Source organism: Anopheles aquasalis, chromosome 2, assembly GCF_943734665.1.
Source record: "Anopheles aquasalis chromosome 2, idAnoAquaMG_Q_19, whole genome shotgun sequence".
NCBI lineage: Eukaryota > Metazoa > Arthropoda > Insecta > Diptera > Culicidae > Anopheles > Anopheles aquasalis.
The window spans coordinates 44,952,845-44,960,000 of record NC_064877.1 but is presented as its reverse complement, the minus strand read 5'-3'; positions in this window follow the sequence as shown (position 1 = coordinate 44,960,000).

Here is a 7,156-nt window from a genome sequence, read left to right as displayed (position 1 = left end):
TGATCAAAGAAAACGTTTTAATCGTATCGTATGTATGTCATGGATTTTCAATCAAAAATCGACGAGCACACTGGTGGAAGGGTACATGCGTGGGCAGAAGATTGAGAAAAAGGAACGTGGAACGTCTTCAGTATTGGTATTACAAAGGCATCGTATAGCAACGTTGGAATAAAAGCATCACTCAGGTGATTTCTCTAGGAAATGTGCAAGTAAATTGCACTATTTTTTGCATAACGCGTGAAGAAGGAAATTATTGTGGAACAAGTTCACTCCAATGCACTGTTGCAATTCCTCTTTCGCAACGGCAAAGATGAGATATTTTGGATAGGCGATCGAACACCCTGGAAGGAAAACTCGATTTCAACATCGAAATTAGTACGAATTAAGCTGTTGGTGGTTAGATCATGATGATGATGATGATCTCGATGATGAACCGTTACTGTTTCGGTTTTGTAATGCCGTGTCGATTGTTATTTTTCACCTATTATAGATCGTAGACGAGTTTCCAGCATTTCCCATTACTACTTCGCGACGGAGTCAGCTAATCACGAGCTGATAAAATAGGCTATAATTGCTTTGGCGGAATTTGTCTATATTTTAATGCGAAATTTCTTCAGTTTTATAGTTTGGGATGATAACATGGCTAGACGCAAAATAAGTATATGCGAACATGCAAATCTGCAAAACTTCTGTTATTGAAAATGGTTTGTGAATTGTGGATAATTTTCGCTACTTGTAGTTTTATTTAATACGATGTGGTAATGTGAAATAAATGAGAGAGAAAAACTTTCTTATTTTCTTGAGCAGCAATACTCTGATGCCATACTTCTGAACAGAGACAGAGAATCGGTTTTCTTTTGCTCTAGATCTTCATTTTGCTAGGAAATTGATACCGTGAAACTGCACCCAACTGCTGCTGCAAGCAATGAACATGCTCACGTACAGTTCCGGGCGAGTTGTGTTAGAGGACATCTTGGCACAGGGAATGTGAGAAGAAACCTATCCGCCAAGATGCCGAAGACAAACCGTAAGCAATTGGAGCATGTAAACGAAATAATTCAAGAATGTGACTGTTTTACTAAACGCACTATTTACTGTCGCTACAACCGGCAGTGGAAATCATGGCATGAATCACGGTTTAGTGATGATGATAGTTTCGTGTAAGTGTTGGTTTATGGTTTCATCTGTCGCGTAAAATCGCATAATCAGCAGTGCGATACGATGATATGCCATTTGAATAATATGGATTTATCTTGCTGTTTCATTGAAACTGTATATTACACCAGACATGGTAGAAGTAATGGCAATGAAAAGGTATGACATGAAGTTGAACACATAAGAATCATTAGCGTGTTATTAAATATGGAATTTCTATTCGATTGCCCTTACAACGATTGCCGATTGACCCACAACGACAATCAAGGCAACCGCATATCGCTCCATAAGATGATAACCGTGATGTAAATAGAGCATCTACTTGCGGATACCAGCAATTATATGCAGCAAATCAATTTTTCCGCTTGACAGATTGATTCGCTCAATAGCTCGTCGGCAATTCACTTTGCACGCATGGTTTGATTTGAACCGAAGACTGAATACGCTTCTTAATCTGCTCATGCCGCTCTGATGATAGCAACACTCGACTATGAAATGGATTGCGAGAATGGGATTTGAAGAATTCATTGAATCTACTTATTCCGTATGCTCGAAAGATTCTTGTTGATGTCACATAAGGAGAGATTGATTTGGTTTGCGTTTAAGTTTGCCTTACGAGCTGATGATAGGAGGTGGTATTGAAAATCAATCACTGACTTTACTACAAAACACCAACCAACACATATCTGTGCTCTTTTATGTTATAAGAACAGAATTTTGGAATTCAATAGCATTGCAATGTGGTGGTAGAGTAAAAATGTGCTGCGTATTATACCCTCATTTCTTGGATGCACAAAACCATATCGAAAAAAGGATAACCGTTTTTGGCAAAGAATCCTTTCAAACAAAAAAGGGTTGCATCTTCATATGTAGCTCTTCCTCATCGCATCCAAAGCACGAGCGTCGCATCTCTCCGTCTACAACGTATTTGCTCTTGCTTGCTTCGTGTCCGTGGCCCTGATTTAAGTTAGCTTTATGCGAATGATTGGAAAGCTAGTAGTGATAAAAATGAAAAATAAAGATGCTATACATGAGTCTTTCTTCGAAGCACCATTCACAGGATTTTATTTTGGGAGCTTTATGTGAGAAATCTCTTAGACGTTCACCTGCATGCAGAAAGGTATGATATCAGAAATCGAAATCCGGGATTTCGGTTGAAAATGAAGGAATCAATAATCGGAAAGAACAATATCTCTCTTCGAGGGATGCAAATCTAAAGCATTTTGTTTTTTTTTTTGCTTTATCCGAAGGCAAGCATGTGCTTAGTTCCGGTTTCTATTTTTCCTTGAAACCCATCGATTTTACCATTCACGTGCTTCCTTCTGATAAGCTTATCATCCTGCATAGAAACGTGAAGTTGTAGCAAAAAGATGGATTGGCAGCAAAGACAGCTTTATGCCACGATTCTATAGACAGAAGCATTATTCATAAAACAACAAAGAGATGAAATAAAATTGGATCAATGAAATTCAATCTGTGCCACGCAGATGTCGATTACCATTCTCTATGAGCGGCAGCCAGGGGCTGGAGTTCAAGTATCCCAGAGGGCGCATAGCATTCGAAACAACACACAGCAGATGTGGCGATGGTGATATCTTGGTGGTGTTCTGCTTGAACAAAAAAACAGAAAATAGTTTAAGTCACAACATATTGTAAGGTACAACTAGTGAAATATATTTTGAAAGTAAATGGCGATCCTTTCAATGTGAGACTAGAACAACCGAAAGAATGCTGCCAGATATCGTGTATTACCTTTTACACGTATTTCCTGTTGACCTTTAACATGTATTTGATTATTTTCCTTATCTATATAGGGAATTAATATGGGGCGTTATCTTATAAGGCAAACGTAGATTTTATTTTATTAATAAAGCAGCATGACTATTGAAGAAATCAAGAATATATACAGCTTACAGCAAGAATAAATACAGCACTAGTGTGCTTATCGAAGGGACTATAAAATACACTAACATGTAACAGAAAACTAAATTATTTTCGCACCATATTCGCTTCTCATCAGCTATACATTCCATGCTAAGCTGATGTAGCTAGACGTTAATAAAGCTTTCACATAAATAACAGCACCCGCATGCGATAGTGGATGCCGAAAAATAGTTTGAGTATGCAAAGAAAAAGAGAATGTACGAAATGGCAGAATTCAAGATGTCCAATCTAGGACCAATTATCACCCTGACTGCAAGCCCGACGCCTGCCGGTACGTGTGCCTTGAATTGTAATGGAGCACTGCAGCAAGGCACGAGTTCAGAAACGATTCGAGTCTCTGTGCAGTTACAGATCCCGAAACCTACAAGCCACAAAACGTAGAGCTGTTCCACAAACGCGTCGTTCTAGGGTACTTGGTTAGGCAACCCTTTTTAGCTCCAATCTGTGATCATTTTATCAGAGTTTTCGTCATTGGAAAGTGAAGCAGCACACAGTGTTATGTGTAATTTATAGCGCTGAGCCAAGAACTACCACAGTTTACGGCGATTCATGGTCGTTCTGGGGCCACAACATGGCGAGGCCAATGCCACCCAAAAGACTCTCGTCGTTCCTGCTAATAAGCTGCCAGGCTGCTCTGCGGTGTGTTTCATTTCTTCTATTCACAAAATGAGGTGTGCCCAATACTCGGATCGGGTGATAATTGCCTGAAGAAACTTCGAGTCTATAAACCGAACCCACCGAGGTACCGCGTGACGACGTGTCTCAACATGTAAGTTGTAATCTTTTCTGCTCCCGTGGATTTCCACACATTGCCTGTGAAAATTACTCCTGCAAACAGAGTAAGGTAAGGAACAGTCACTCCGGTGACCCAAAAGGTACCGTACTAGCGTAGTCTGACCAAAAAGACCGACATTTAGTGCGTTCGTGGTTCATTGATTTAGCGGCGATTAGGTGTGTAAAATTACAAACCTTCTACCCAAGGTACTGCAGATGGTAATGAACGAAAAGAAGGTACGAGACTGCCGCTGGTGTCCAACCGACACAGAGCACGGAGATCGGAAGAAAGACCTGCAGCAACTGGCCACCTTCCATCATTAACCTCGAAAATGTGTTTTCCTTACGTTCTCCCAGGGGCCTATCTTCCTCCTCCCGTTGATTTCCGTCAGCTAATCTGAGAAGTTCATACGAAACGCGCCCCAGTATGCACATTTAGCCGCGTTGGTACCGTCAGCTGGCGCTGATGAGATGAATCCATAATGGTTGGTCATGTATGTTGGTGGCGGCAGCGGCAGCGGCAGCGAAAAATGGCTCAAAGAAGGGAGGCAGGAAACATATGGGTTCGTAATCGCGGATCGTGGAGTACCTTTACCAGGGCAACACTTAACAACAAATCTCGGCCTCAAAAAGAAAACTCTGAGAAAATCACGGCCGAGAAAGCTTAAACCCATCTTCGGTTGGTGCTGTGATGAGACGAAACGAAAAAATGGAACATATTCCGCTTACGCTTAGTCCCCTTAAAGAGCAATCGCTATGTTTAGCTTAACATATTTCGTGTGATGATTTATTAGACTAAAATATTGCAGATTAGAGCGTTGTAAAGTTCATCTAAAAAATCTTCAACCTCTTTCATCCACCCTTTTCCCTTCCATCCGATGTAAAAGTAGTAATCAAAAGCTTGGAGAGTATTTCAAGTTAAGTTTCCGCATTTTCTATAGCAAAATACTTAATTGTGCTCTTTAAGCGTTTCAAACCGAAACAAAACATCAATTTTCACGAGTAGTTTGTTTTTAATACTTGACTTCAATAATCGTTGCAGCATCAATAGATACCGGTTAACTGGAACGGGACCACCATCACAACACTCTCAAGGTCAAGGTCTTTTGCAAACACGAACCACGTGTCCACGAACAAAACGAAATCACTCGAGTTCGGGTCGTGGTCGGATCGTGTTGGACTCGTTATGTTCAACTTCGGCAACATAAAGATTCAACTCGGTCATCATACATAAAAATGGTTGGAAAACATAGCAAAGAATTCTTTCTTGATGGTTAGTCAATGATGCTGAAGAAAATAGTATATTAGAATCTCAAAGTTTAGCAAAAATCAAGTTTGTTGAAGTATGTTAAAATCATTAATCAACCAAACAGATACAGAATACTTCGCTTTCCATATGTATTCGATCAGATATTTTGCACATTGCGTTGAATTACGCGGATAGATTTATTATACATCATCTATTAACGTAATTATCGTGATCATTAATTATGTAACTGTTAATTGTCTGCACCGCTCGGCAGAAACTATCCCACAGTAGTTTAACGCTTTTCGTTTTTATGGTTGGTCAGATGGTATGGGTGTTGGTGAATGTTAGCGAATAAGAGATTTATGGAATTTCCTGCTGGTGACTGGATTCTCACACTTCGCTATATTCTATTTTGCACATCCCCGACGAACGGTCAAGGATAATCACTGAGCCTTTCTTGATTGGTTTTCAACGATATTTTCGTTATCCATTAATTCTTTTTTTCTGTATTGGCGATGAGATGTTGCAATTTTAGATGCTAGACAAAGGTTGTGCAATTAGTTGTACAAATTACTCCGCACTAAGAATTGTTCAGCTTCAACCATGACCTATATTCGAAAGAGTTGAAAATGAGATTCATGGTTGCGTTGCGTAAAATATCTCTAAAAAATTAAACGAAATTAACAAAAAAAATATTATTTTTTAACACATGGTTATGATTTTGACAACTGCTCTCTCTACCATGCATTTGTGATCAGTATATAAATCTCAAATTGCTTTAAAAAGCATTAAAAAAACATACAAAATGGCAAGTAAATATGAATAGAAAGTGATTCTAGAATATAACTTCCAGCAGAGTACCACACTATGGTGCATCCACTACATGTACATTCCGAATCGCAGTAGAAGAATCATACGTCTCGAGAACGAGAGCGCTTTGAAAACTTTCATGGAATTTCCTATTGTTCGTAAAATTGATCACATGCAATTGCAATGCATCACCTCTTGTTACAAACGATAGAGTTTATGGCTCATTATATTATCCGTATAAAACGATTAAGAACCGATTCTAAAGACATATGGCTTTTAGACATACTGGAAACCGAATTTATTTGTAGAATTGTTTTAAAAACTTTTGTTATATCTTTCCAAGCAAAGAAAACTGCAATAGCTGGTTGAAAATCATGAAAAGTCCACAAAGCCAAACGGCGAAATTTTCGTGTAAAATCTCTATCTTTTCAATTGTACTGTTGTAATTGTTCTCTCGTCTCAAGAGAAAAAATCCCACACTCTTTCTTAGTCCTGGCAGGGGCAGAGAACTCATCGCATCCATTAGAATTTTCGTTTACAACTTTACACAATGAACCATGGAAATTCTTTTTCTTTTACCCTCGAAAGGAGAATATCGTTGAAGAACATTATCCTATGTACCCTAGGAGGGCAAGGAACTTATTTGCATCTCTAGCGTACAAGATTTATTTGGCGCCTTAGTGCTGGGCGGAAATAAAATCATAAATAGACTACAGGATACGGTGAAAAACTGAAATGTTCCCACCAGCAAGAGATCATTAACCGAAAGCAGGTAAAGTTTAAAGCTGCAACGTAAAGGAACCCGTTTTAAGGCTGCTTGAGGCACGAAAAAAAATGGTTGCAATGGTTTCAGAGACACTTCATAAACGTTCTTAAAATCATTACTTTAAACGTTTTTCGTTCTTTGAGATAATGTGTTATTAATTTGACTGTATTAAACACTTATGATTATGAAATATGGATACTTATTTCAAACCAGTAACTAAAATGGCCTGCAACAAACACTGCGAGGGTACAGTTTTGAACTAGATTTCTTTTAACAAGCCCAGAAAAAATATGCATTTCTTGAAACGGGTTTTCAATGTACCAGCTACATTTTCGCGCACTCAATCTAAACTAATAATTAATAACACGGATCCGAATTCGGAGGATCCGAATATATGCCGAACTTTTCCTAGGAAATGCGCAAACAAGCATTGTTTTCAAAAACATCGATAGGCCTTA